The following is a 13,878-nucleotide window of genomic DNA, read 5'->3' as shown; positions in this document are numbered from 1 at the left end:
TAATGACACATATATGTATCTAAGTAGTGTTTATAACATCTAATCATGAAATGCAACATACTTAGGGACTAGCTAACACTTGTTATGAAGTGTTAAACCACATAGGATTGTATATAAGGGAAGTATGGCCTCACAAAGGAGTTTACGGCCAACATGGAGGTCTCACATGAGTTTACGGCCAAGGGGTTTAAGGCCCTATGCGTTTACAGCCAAGGGGTTGATGGCCCTATGCGTTTACGGCTGTAAACTCATGGTATTTTGTACCAAATTGTGTTTTAAGGTCTTACAAGTCATTAGGACGTGTTCTAGGTTCAAGTCTAAGCCTTAGGAAGGAGTGGTGGCACAAATGCACCACTAAATAGTGTTTATGGACCAAGGTGATTGCATTGGCCGTAAACACCATATGTTCTTGGGTTTCTTCATGTTTTCTAAGAGTTTAACAAGTGATTAAAGCATATAACAAGCTAAGAGTAGTGTAATTACTTATAAGAAGCTTGTAAGGGTGTTTAAGGTCCAAGAACACTAGTGTGTGTTCTTGGTGTTCTTCGTGAAATGAAGAACACTTGAAGATCTAACAAAATGAAAGGATTTCATGGATGAAATCATGTACAATCACTAGATAAAGAGATGTAACAACTAATCAGGAAAAAGAATTCTTACATTTTTGGAAGATCGAGATGAAGATATTATGATACTTGAGAGAGAAATGGGGTTTCTAGGCTTGAAATGGAAGAGATATGAGGAAAATGATGTAAACTCATGTATTTAAAATGAGTTCACAGCCAAACTCATGAGTTTACGGCCCAAACATGAAGGTTTGGCCGTAAACTCCATTTAATGGGTTTAAGGCTTGATTAAGGTACACTGGACTCAAGAAGATACTTCCTAACACCCGATTCTTGAATATACTAGGCTTAGAACACTCAAACAGACTCTAAATAGTGCTAAAAGATAGCAGAAACAAGTCTGGATTTGATTAAATTGATTGACTGTACAAGATAGAAATTTCGGTTTGTCACATCATTCCCCCGTTAGAGAGAATTCCGTCCCGAAATTAGAGTTTAAGAAAATAAGTAATTACAAATAACTAATACAAAGATGCGAATATTTCAGTTTCATTTGATCCTCGCGCTCCCAAGTGAATTCAGGTCCTCGCTTGGTGTTCCAGTGAACCTTCACTATCGAGATACGGCTTTGTTTCGTTTGCTTGACCTCTCGGTCCATCATCTCTACTGGTTCTTCCACGAAGTTGAGGCTCTTAGATTTATTTTAGGTACTCTAGTTTTCAAATGAAGAGTTCAGGACGATCGCAACTCATACAACTGTGTTTTCCATAATATGCGATCTTTGGGAATGAACTCTGATACTTTTGTTATTTAAAATGCTTTTCAATGTTTAGATATGTTTCATTAGTGTTTTGAAATATAGTCAAAACACTAATGAAACATATCCAAAAATTCCAAAGCATTTTAAATAACACCGGTATCAGACTTCATTCCCAAAGATCGCATATCACAGAAAACACAGGTGTATGAGTTGCGATCGTCCCGAACTCTTCATTTGAAAACTAGAGTACCTAAAACAAAACTAAAAACCATAAGCACAAAGCTTAGTGAGTTATCCAAAACATACCACACATGAAACCACATAAGTCCACATAAATCATGCATACAAATATATATATATATATATATATATATATATATATATATATATATATATATATATATATATATATATATATATATATATATAAGGATACCATGGAAACCCTTCACTATCTTATTCTGGTGCCATCAAAACCCCCACATGGTCTTAACGAACTGCCATGGGAACCCCCACATGGTCTTAGCCTGGAATGCCATGGGATCCCCCTCCCCCCTAATGGTCTAATATCCAATTGCCTCGGGCACCCCCAGGGACTTCCATGCAAGTATCACCGAGACAACTAGCATACCTCATATAACAAATACAAGTAGCATACCACATAACAAATAATGGGCCGGAATTGGTGCCTTCTACCCGGGGATATGGTGAGGAGACTCACCTCGAATGCTAAAGCTCACGACAAAAAACCCTAGCTGTTGTCCTGATGACTTCCCAAGCTAGTAATACCAAAACAACATCCAATAAGCAAATGAATTCCAACCCATGATCAATAATCCAAACTTAAGGTAAAATGACCACTTTACCTTGGGCCCATCAAGACTCACAACCAAGGCCCAAGCCCAAAACCAACAAGATCCATAAAATCCCACTAACGGCCCAAATTTCCAAATTGGGTCCAACCCCATATGGGCCTTACCAAAGGTCTAAGAATTCCTGATCCAATAATAATTCTCCAGTGGCCCAAAGGTCCTAGTCCATTGGGCCCACTAAAGTCTAAAATAATTGGGCCCATTAAGGCCCAATACAAAATCTTGGCCCAAGTAGACATGACCAATCAAGAATCCAAGACACAAAGATTCCCTTGGTCAAAAATCCCAACACTCAAAACTCAACCCAAGCTTGTGTTGGATTAGTGTCTAAGTCCATAACAATAATTTGTATGTACTTGACCCCATTAGTATGGTCCATTTGGGTTGCATGGCATCGGAACAATTTGGATAGAATTTTTGTGAGAAAAGGATAATTATGATTTGTTAATATATTATAAGTTCAAATATATTAACATGAAATCATATTGTTTAATTAGTATTAATCAAGAATTAATTTGGAATTAATTTAGTGATCAAAAGGAGACTAATTAAATATATGGGGATTGATTGTGTAAATCATTTATTCTTATATATGTGGGCTTATGATCCATAGTTCTTCATGTTGGGCTAAACCCATGGAGTAACCCATGGATACTCCATGGAGGTTTTAACCAATGGAGCATGAAGAATATGGAAAGACATGAGTTATATGGTGTAACCCTAATAGCCACAATATATAAGGACCTCATGGTTCAAGTATGTGTACACATGAGGGCTAGCCGATTTGAGCATAGGAACCTTTTCTCTCAAGTTATTCCAAGATGTTGGTGATGTTGTGTGAACCATTTGAGGTGTCACATTTGAGGCACTAGACTCTTAAGCTCCATGGAATCAAGCTACAACAAAGAGGTATGTAATTATACTAGAATTTATATTATATGTACTTCATATTATGCTAGTTAGAACAATACCTTGGAAAATTGATCTTTGCATGTATAATAAAGAAAACAAAGATCCAAGGTATTTAGGGATGCATATACACCTTAGGAGTGTTAGAATGATCAAAACCCTTCAGTGGTATCAGAGCCTAGGCTTGTTTTATTTTATACTTGATGCAAATTTTTGAAAAATGCTGAAAAATTCGATTTTATGTTGTTCTAGACAGTGGACTCGCCGATTCCACTGATGAACTCACCGAGTCCATGCATAAAAGCATCCAACTCGACGAGTTGGTTCATGCACTCGACGAGTTGGACCCCAGACATCATATTTTCGAGGTTTTTGGCTGGAATTGGACTAGGAACATTACCCTAAGCTGTTTTTGAACTTGTAAACCTATTCTTGATGTGGTAATGCTCATGCTAATCCAATTTCATAGATAATTGTCAATAGATTCGTGTTTTGTATTAGTTTAATGGTTAGGCTAATTACATGAAAAGTGTTTGATTTGAATTATCTTGTCCTTATGAGTTGATGTAGATTAATAGAAAAGTTATGTGATAATATGTTTTCAATCCAAATTAATCTAAAAGTTGTTCATAGTAAGTGTTTTTCTAACTTCTCCTCAAGTGATATGAAAAGTCACATTTATGATTATTAAAACTCATAAGATTTCCATAACTTATGAAAAATGGAGAGTCTCTTTTTAAATGTTTTTAAGTCTTCCATAACTTGACTTGTCCTCAAGTTATGGAACTTGAAGAGTTTTTCATTAAAACTACTTTAAACACATAAGTTATGGAATTGAACAGTTTTTTAATAGTTCAAAACTTGCACTCAAGTTTTGGAATTTGTAAAGCTTCCCCTCATGAATACTTTAATTCCAAGTTAAACCCTTAGAATTTTAAAAGTTAAAATTCAACCTTTATACTTTATAGTATTATAAGTTAATAATATATATGTATAAGAGCAAGTCAGTCTTACCATTAGTAGGCCTCATTCATGAAGCCGATCTATAAGGGGGTATAAGCTTACTACCTATAAAATGGAAGTTTAATGGGTATCCACTCTCACCCACCACTTCCTTGACTGGTGAAGGGTCGTTAACCAAACAGGTAGGACAAGGACTAAAATTCTCCCTTCATTAAAAGTATTAATGATAAATACTAAGTAACTAAGCCTTTATAAATTCCCAATCTTAGTTACTTTTGGGAAATGTGGATTTGGTGCTAAGCCATGAAATTACACTTTGAACTTTGCTTAAGTCGGTTAGTGGAGCGCGTGTGGTTAACCGGCACACTAGCTTGATTTAAGAAGGTAGGCGAAGGGTAACTTAATGTTTATCATAGTATCGGTGGAGCGCGTGTGGTTAACCGGCACATCGATTGAGGGGTAAATATTAAGGGTACCAAGTACATTCGCATCGTTATTCATACCTTTTTTTTCCTCGACATCCCAGTCACAAAACATGAGAGGGCACAAACGAGATTGAAACATGCCATTGAAAAGTTCAATAAATCTCAAATTATCTAGGATTTTCAAATCCAATTAAAACCTAATAAATTATTTCGTTTTTCAAGGTGGAAATTGGTGAATCGTCATTCTCCTACCTTCAAATATTCTATAGCTTGGATTACGACATCCCTCTTCTAAGTTACAAAATATTGTGTTGGGTCCTAGCCTTAATATTTCATATTGGGTGTTATATTAAGGACTTTAAATAAACTATCTTGAATATCTCCCAAAAGATGTCTTGTTCAGACAATTATGATCTTTCCAAAAACTCTTGGAACAAGCTTTCGTGATGAAGATGATGTCTTGGAAATCATTCTTCACTCCCTCCATCTCCTCCAATTATTCTCCCTAACCCATAAGTTCAAGGTCACTCAAGCCCTATTGGCAAGCAAGGTCTATGTGTACTCACATCTTGGAGATGAATTCACATATTGACAAGCTGGGAGAGTTGGGTGTCAAAGTCTTGAGAAAGTTGGTTGTTCAATGACTTTCTAAGTCACATAGTGAGTTTCTTTAGGACTACTATGTAACAGACTATGACATGACCCTTAATGATCTTATCTATTTGCTTGGTGCTGCTGAATAAACAATGATTTGGAGCACTTGTAAAGAAAATTTGATTAGAAGATCAACTTCACAAAATACCATGGACATTATCTATGGTAACATTGGATATCCAGAAAAGCTTTCTCTTCCTAATGGAAAGGGATCGGCCATAGTCAACTCGTTTGAACAGATGGTAAAGAGAAAGGCTAATTTTAAGATAGTCCAGTGTACCATTCCTAAAGGGTCCATATGGCTCTATTGCCAAAGGAAGGGGCATTGGTTGCGAAGCTGCCCTAGCTACCTGAAGGATCTGAGAGAGGTTCTAGACAAAAAGTTTGATTCTGCTTCAGGTAAGTCCACTATCTAACTCGATTAAGTTCATATTTGGAGATTCTTAATACATTTTGATGTATGGAAGGATCAAGAAAAGGGAAGGAAACTTAAAAGAAGAGTATGATGAATCTGATCGCGAAGATGGATTTCAATCGCATGGTTCGAAGATCAGATTCTTGAGCTACTACTTAAGGAGTTATGATAGATTGCTAGGAAATATGTAATAGCATAGTTTTCATTTAAAGCTGCATTTTAAGGAAAAAGTTTTTCCGCATTTTATAAATAAATAAAATTATGATTTATTTTGGTTTATATCTCCTTGCAATGGCTTTTATTGAAAATTGATATTTGTATGTTTCTAGCAATAATGGAAATATGAATTTGATTCTTTCATTTGTGGTAGTGTCTAAATTTACCAAATAAGGAAAGATTCTCATCACCCAAAAACTGAATTGAACCGAAACTTGGAATCATGCAAGTGGTACAGTATGATGAATGAGAACTTTCAGCTTTGGAAAAAATAAGACTAATTCCTTGTTCACATGTATATGTGAGTCAAGTGAACGACTAAGCGATCAAGTACACATTCTTTTGCACTGATCAAGTCGACCACAAAAGATCGATAAGACTATTAGTCATGATTTACTAAATTTTAGTAAAAATGGTTATACTTACATGTTTAAGTATAATTCTGAAACATTGGAAAATTTTCTATGTATTGCAGAACGAATGAGAATAATCAAATTAGGCAGAAAGATAAAAGTTTCTCAAATCTGAATAGATGGGAGAGTACTTTAGTATCATGTTTTGTGATAATCTTAAGGATTAAGAAACCATATCACAATTGGTCCTCTAAGGACATCTTAGTGCATTCCTATGACTAAGAAAAGGGAATCGTGAATTGTTGAAATGGTTAAATCAAGAAGATGAGTCATACTTCGTTCAAAAACAAGTCTTAGAGTCATACTCAAAGATTGTAATTTGAGTGACACATCTTTAAAAAGGTTTATAACACTTGTCAAATGTAAGAGTAAAATGTGTCCTACTCTTGTACATTTGAAATTGGTAAGTTGTGATGTTTTGGATAAAACAAAGACCAACTAAGGCCAATTATGTGAAGTGTTTGTCTTGACAAAGAATCCGCACTATCTCTTGAATATTTGGCAAGAGAGTCTTATACGTCAAGAGGATAGTGGGAGTCTTAAAGATCCTGAAAGAATTTCAACATCTAATCAAGAATAAAACATGTAGTTTCTCACTAGCTCACGACTTGAGGTTTATAACCTATCGTGTTTACGTATTCCTATTTATGTGCCCATTACAGTTAAAGTTGGTTTTGCATATGAGTTCTGAGAGTTCTCAATTGATTGCATAACAACTTGGAAGAAATGGTAGGCCCTTGTGCAACCAGGTGGCAAGAATTTAATATTGCACAAGTTCAGTCCATACGAGTTTGAATTTGTCAATACCATGTCTTGTGATTATGGTTTTGACAAATTCATATGGATACAATAAAATCTAAGTGTCATAAGGTTTCTCTCCGATTCAAGAAAATGATGGTGAGAAAACGCTTTCACTAAGTAGATTTTAAGTAGATAGCAACTGTGATATTTGCATTCTCAAAGTCGTTAGTGGAGCGTGTGTGGTTAACCGACACACTAACATGGACTTGTGAGGAATGGAAAAGGTCTAAAAAATTGAGACTATGATTATGGCATCCCTTTTCATAGTTCTGAAATTGTTTAGACACACATATATGTGCTATCTAAGGAAAGATGTACGATTTTGATAAAGTTTTTATCAAAACATCTCGTATCAAAAGTCTGAACTTTGGTAAGAAAGTCAATAAAGTATTGATTTCTAGAAGTCCAACTGATTTCTGAGTACAAGTCAAAGCTAATGGGAGCAAAAGTGTTATGCTAATAATCATCATATTAGTGGGAGCATGATAATTATAATAAGTGTTGCAAGTTAGCAATGTTAATTATAGAAAACAAAAGTTTCAATTGGGAAAAGTTGTTTTGCTATAATTAAGGGAGAGGAAATTATACTTCATTTCAATTCTAAAAGCTTAGATTGAGGTTTTAATAATCTTTAGTCAAGGATATAAATATGAATTTTATGTTGGAATGGCTCAACATAAGGAAATTTTAAATATGAGTCCATTATTTGCGTTCTAAAAATCGATTATGATTACGACATCCCTTTTCATAATCTGAATTATGAGAACTTGGCAAATAGAAATAGAAATATTATAGCAAAAAGAATGGTCTAGTATCATGTGTTTATGTGAGACATCATGAATTGTGTCCCATATGCTTCGGATATAGGATCGATTGCATGTGCTATAATATTCATCTGTTCTAAATTTTTCCAAATGCCTAGAGCATTAAGAGGAAAAAGTAATAGAAGTAGATATGACTAATTTGATTAAGCAATTTTCGAGGACAATCTAAGGTTTACCAAAGATTGGTTGCTCAGGGACAGTTGGAAGTATAGTGTTAATTTTGGAATAACCGTATTAACATATTCTGAAAAGAGGCAGCTCTTGTTCAAAAGTGATAGTCAAAATGGGAATATGGAGTTGTCTCCATAGGTGGAAGTTATTCAATCTATATAAGATTAGAAAACTTAATGCAAGAAGGATGTTCAAAGCAATGTACTTTGAATATGTGACTTCGTTTCCATGGAGGTGATCTCCATTGGAATACTCTGTAATATTTATTGACAAGTCTTTGTGACTTTGTGCATAATCATTACAAGAGGATCAATGCATATAAGTTTAGAATCTAACATATTTAGGTAAATGGCAGGAATTTGGAATTCTTGCATTTACAGTAAGGATTTGGGATTATGAAATGAGAATCATTGTAACTATGTTCAATAGATCTATTTCAGAAAGTAAAGATCATAGACAAACTTAGTGTGCATACTTGGTGTATGGCATGACTAGTGTTTAGAAAAACATAGTGTGCATACTTGGTGTATGGCATGACTAGTGCTTAGAAAAACATAGTGAACATGCTTAGAACATGGGAAAACTATTGTTTTTTAATTCAAGTATAAAGTTGATAGTTTAAACAACATCCAATGAATAATGTGTAATCAGTATGGTGATAAATAAAAGATGTTCTATTTGTATTCATAAGTTTTGAGACCATATTGGATTCAATTATTCTTGTGTTTCACTTTGCATGTTTTGACTTCTAGAATAACTAGGTCGTTCTTACTGAATGACTAAGTTATTCAAACCATCCACAGTCGGTCATATGTTGGAAGTAGATATGAATCAAGACTGTCATGAAGTTGGTTTGTAGACGTCCAAGGTAGTAGACATCGCAAGAGTTGCTGCAACATTCATGAGTGCTCATAAGTTCTGAGTATTGGATTAAACCCACGCTCATTTGACTCACTTCATGGATCTTATCACGAGTGATCATGAGACGATAATATCTTATATTCTTCAAACCTAGACTATGAGTTGTTGCCTATGATTTGGTTATACATTGATTGTACGAAAACGCATTGGTAACTCGAGGTTATAAAATGTGCCTTTGTGTATGATTCAACAAGTAGTAGAACCAGCATATAAGTCGAAGTTTAACCATTCTTTTTACCCTTGGAGGGATAAAAGCGATATATGTGGGCCCTCGAAGACTTAGTGATGACACCCCAAAGTGTTTGGCCAAGCCAGGACTGATTTGATTTGTTTAATTAGTCGGTCACCATAAATCGAAAATCGGGAAACAACAAATGAACAGAGAGAATGATTATAATCCATGTCTTAGTCGATATGATATCTAGAATGGAGGAATATATGATCCCTTTTCTAATGGAGGTGTCATTGATTTGTTCAGAGTTCGACAAAAGCTTTTAAAAGCTACGATTGCTAGCCGGTTTTGGAGTCATACGCAATAATAGTTTTAGACTTATCCAAGTGGGAGACTGTTGGATTAGTGTCTAAGTCCATAACTATAATTGGTATGTACTTGACCCAATTGGCATGGTCCATTTGGGTTGCATGACATCGGAACAATTTAGATAGACTTTTGTGAGAAAAGGATAATTATGATTTGTTAATATATTATAAGTTCTAATATATTAACATGAAATCATATTGTTTAATTAGTATTGATCAAGAATTAATTTGGAACTAATTTAGTGATCAAAAGGAGACTAATTAAATATACGGGGATTGATTGTGTAAATCATTCATTCTTATATATGTGGGCTTATGATTCATAGTTCCTCATGTTGGGCTAAACCCATGGAGTAACCCATGGATACTCCATGGAGGTTTTAACCCATGGAGCATGAAGAATATGGAAACACATGAGTTACATGGTGTAACCCTAATAGCCACAATATATAAGGACCTCATGGTTCAAGAAATTGGCACTAGTGTGTGTAAACATGAGGGCTAGCCGATTTGGGCATATGAACCTTTTCTCTCAAGTTATTCCAAGATGTTGGTGATGTTGTGTGAACCATTTAAGGTGTCACATTTAAGGAACTAGGCTCTTAAGATCCATGGAATAAAGCTACAAAAAAGAGGTATGTAATTCTACTAGAATTTATATTATATGTACTTCATATTATGCTTGTTAGAAAAATTCCTTGGAAAATTGATATTTGCATGTATAATAGAGAAAACATAGATCCAAGGTATTTAGGGTTGGATGTACACCTTAGGAGTGTTAGAATGCTCAAAACCCTTCGGCTCGAGGCCCAAACATGAAACAAACCCATAAGCCCACTGATGCGCGTATGCGGGGCGTACCCCTTAGGTATACTCAACATACTCGAAGACAAAGATTGAGGCCTCAAATCAGTATGCGGGGTGTACAAGGACTTACGCGGGTCGTACCCACAAATCCTCCAAACTCCTTTTATGACTTAACCAATTAAGGACTTTGCGTCTAAACTTCAGGAAACCCCCAAATGAAGCTCTTAATGCATAAAGTCGAACTTTAATGCATTTTTCACGGCTCAAAGGGACCCAATGACCAAATTAACCCAATGATACCCATATTAATCCATCTAGAACATGCATGGACCATATCTAAGCATCAACCAAGTATTTTTATAAGCTTGTATCATCAAATCCGCTAAGTATGGCAACTCAAAGCTCCAAGAGTGGTGTACTAACACTAGATCTCAACCATGAGGTCAAAATGGGACCAAAAACCCGTATAATCATAGATCTCAACTTCTAATGATTAAGCTAAGAACTCTTTACCTTCTAAGAACTGAAAATGTAGCAAAGAGTCTAGATCCATAAGCCTTTCCTTCATTCACCACCTTGCACAAAGCTTCTACACTTTGAATATACACTAAAACCCACCAATGATGCACATAAGAAAGCTCACAACACTCTAGGATGAACCTACAACTCGAAATTAGGGTTTAAGGCAATGGAGGATGAAAGGGAGGCTTACACTTGGATCTTAAGGTGCTTAATAGTGAGCCAACCCTAAAAATTAGGGTTTTGGGACTCATTTGGGCATAATGTCTGTACGTTGGGTGTACATCATTACCATCCGTGCATCACTAATCCAACCTTACGCTGGGCATACCTAGCCAAACACATGCATGCAGCCTTGCATGCATGGGACTTCCTTGCAAATAATTTCCATTAGGGACCAAAACCACCAATAACTTCAAAATACCATGACTTCCTCATTTTAGGTTCGTTTCCAACGAACCTTATATCCACGAAAATGTGGTGAGAAGCCCTACGCTCCTAATAACACACCCAAGCCTTAAAACCTCCCGAGCAAAACCCAAAATCTATAAAAAAAAACAAGATATAGATTTACGATTATACCCTTGGCTTCCGAAGACACAGTCGAATACTTAGATCATTTATACCATGACACCGACATCCGAAATTGGCCAAATCCTTCCTTTCCCGAATCCCTAAGCCTCATGACAACTGATGACTAGGCCGCAGCCCCAAGGAACGAAGCAAATCTGAAACCGAGTGTTACACTTATGCTTATGTTTTTTTTTGTATCAGTTGTGACATCCCAAAGTTTTTAATAATCAATGAAAAAACATCTTTTCGGAAAAAAAAATTGGAAAAAATTCCAGATTGATAAATAAAATTTATTTTTAAATAACCATTAATAAAAAGGTGTTTCAGACCATAAAACTGAGGATGACATAGTTGGTATCAAAACATTAGGAATTTGTAGAATTTCTAGACTTATACTTAAAATTCTAAGCAATGATTTTGAGATGTATATCTATTTTAATTTAGGTACTATACCTGAATTGACACCAACGCTAGCTTAGTTTTGGATGAGATGCCAAATTTTTTGTTATGTGCTAAATGATTTATATTATAGCATGCCTTAGGTTTCCGAACTTCTATTACTTAAATGAAAGGCCTATTGCCGACCATAACTAGGATAAAAAAAATTTACGTGTTCAAGCTTCTAAACATTTAATTAGAGTATTACAACTGACATATAACTTTTTGGAGTGATAAGGAGGATTATGCTTCTAAAAATAACGTAAATCTTCTCTATCATAATAAACTCCTGTACCCTAAACGATTATTCTAATGTACAGATCGTTATGGTGAGGACCTGTAGCGGACTAGGAAATGTCAACCGAAGTCGACAGCTTAAGCCTAAGCATATGAATGGGCGTACACTAGTCATTGCACCTGCTCTCAAACCTATCACATTGCCAGGAGATCAGGCAATGATTTGAACCACGCTAGACCAAAAAATGGAGGAGACAAGACAACTACTTTGGGAGAATAATGATGGAATTAGTATACCAGTTTCGCCATCTGAGTTGAATAAGGAACAATTATAAGAAGGAAACTGTAGTAAAGCCATTAGATAGGCTAAACCACGAAGGAGTATGAAATACAATATCGAAGAAGATGTTGATTGAGATGGATGCAAGTATGAATACTTCATAGCATCCCAACCGCCAAGCCTTTCCAGAAAACTAATGCATGTGGCAATAATGGATTGGATTTATGAAATGGAGATGGTTACATAGTTTTTGGTTTGCTTCTTTTTTCCGTATTTATAAGGATGGACAGTGTGGTGACATGGTTCTACCATGGAAAATACTCCACCACAACTTCATATTTGATTATGGTGTGACATCTATTTTAAAACCATGGGCAATGAGTGGTGGAGAAGAAACAAACAATAGAAAGAGAGATAATAGATGGTGGGAGAAGATAGAGAAAGATGAGAGAAGGGAGAGAGAAAAAAAATTGACAAGTGGTAACCGAGCTTGGCTTAGTCACACCCTAAACTGCAGATCAGGTGTGATGTTTGTCGCGGTCTAAGTGGCATACTACATCCCTTATCACACCCACACCTTTGAGCCTAATACAACTTTTGTTCAAAAAAATATAAATAACCCAAATCAGGGGCGAAGGAAAAATATTTAGAGTGTTCCTTATAAATTAATTAGAACTAGAAGGAAAGCCCGAGCTTCGCCTCGAGACTTTCTTTATGTTTTTTTTATGGAAAATGTAAAAGTTTTGACTGCAAGGACCAAATATTTCAAACTGGCTAAAGAACGGTGGTAAAAACCTAAACGTTTTCTGTGTACTTCATGCCAAAATATAAACGCATTGGCTACAAGGACCAAAATTGTCAATGTGGGTAAAAAATTATGGCAAAACCTAAAGATTCTTTTTGTGTATTTTATGTCAAAATGTAAAAGTTTTAACTGCAAGGGCCAAAAGTGTCAATAACCAAAGTATTGTGGCAAAAATCTTAATTCTAAAAAGTTCCTCTTGCTAACTCTTTCGTTCTTACATACATATATATATATATATATATATATATATATATATATATATATAGAGAGAGAGAGAGAGAGAGAGTTAGGATCAAATGTGAATAATAAGTATTGTATGAATGTATGACTAAATTTTGACCATTAGATTAAAAGAATGGATGGTTATGATCAACAATGGCATGATGGTAATTAAATGGAAAAAGTTAATTACTTTTTTTTATTTAAGCCACAAGAAGGGTACATTAGACATTTTATTTTTAAGCAAATCAAGTAAGGGCGGATTTTAAGGATATTTTTTTGACTGTTTTTTTTATCATGTATTCATTTTAATTGTTATCTGATTTTTATTCAATTTCAATTGCAAAGAGCATTCTTGAAGAACGTAGAGTTTTATCCTAAATGTTAACTTGATTTTTTAGGGAAATGAAGATTAATAATTGGTTTAAATTAACAAAGAATCAAATATTCTTGTAGAATTGCAATAATAATACATTTCCATTATAGAGAGCATTTTTGAAGAATATAGATTCTTTGTGGTTCAATAAAAAATAACATTCTTGAACTAAAT

Source organism: Lactuca sativa, chromosome 2 (assembly GCF_002870075.4).
Source record: "Lactuca sativa cultivar Salinas chromosome 2, Lsat_Salinas_v11, whole genome shotgun sequence".
Lineage (NCBI taxonomy): Eukaryota > Viridiplantae > Streptophyta > Magnoliopsida > Asterales > Asteraceae > Lactuca > Lactuca sativa.
The sequence above is the reverse complement of the archived record's forward strand: the minus strand, read 5'-3'. Positions refer to the sequence as shown.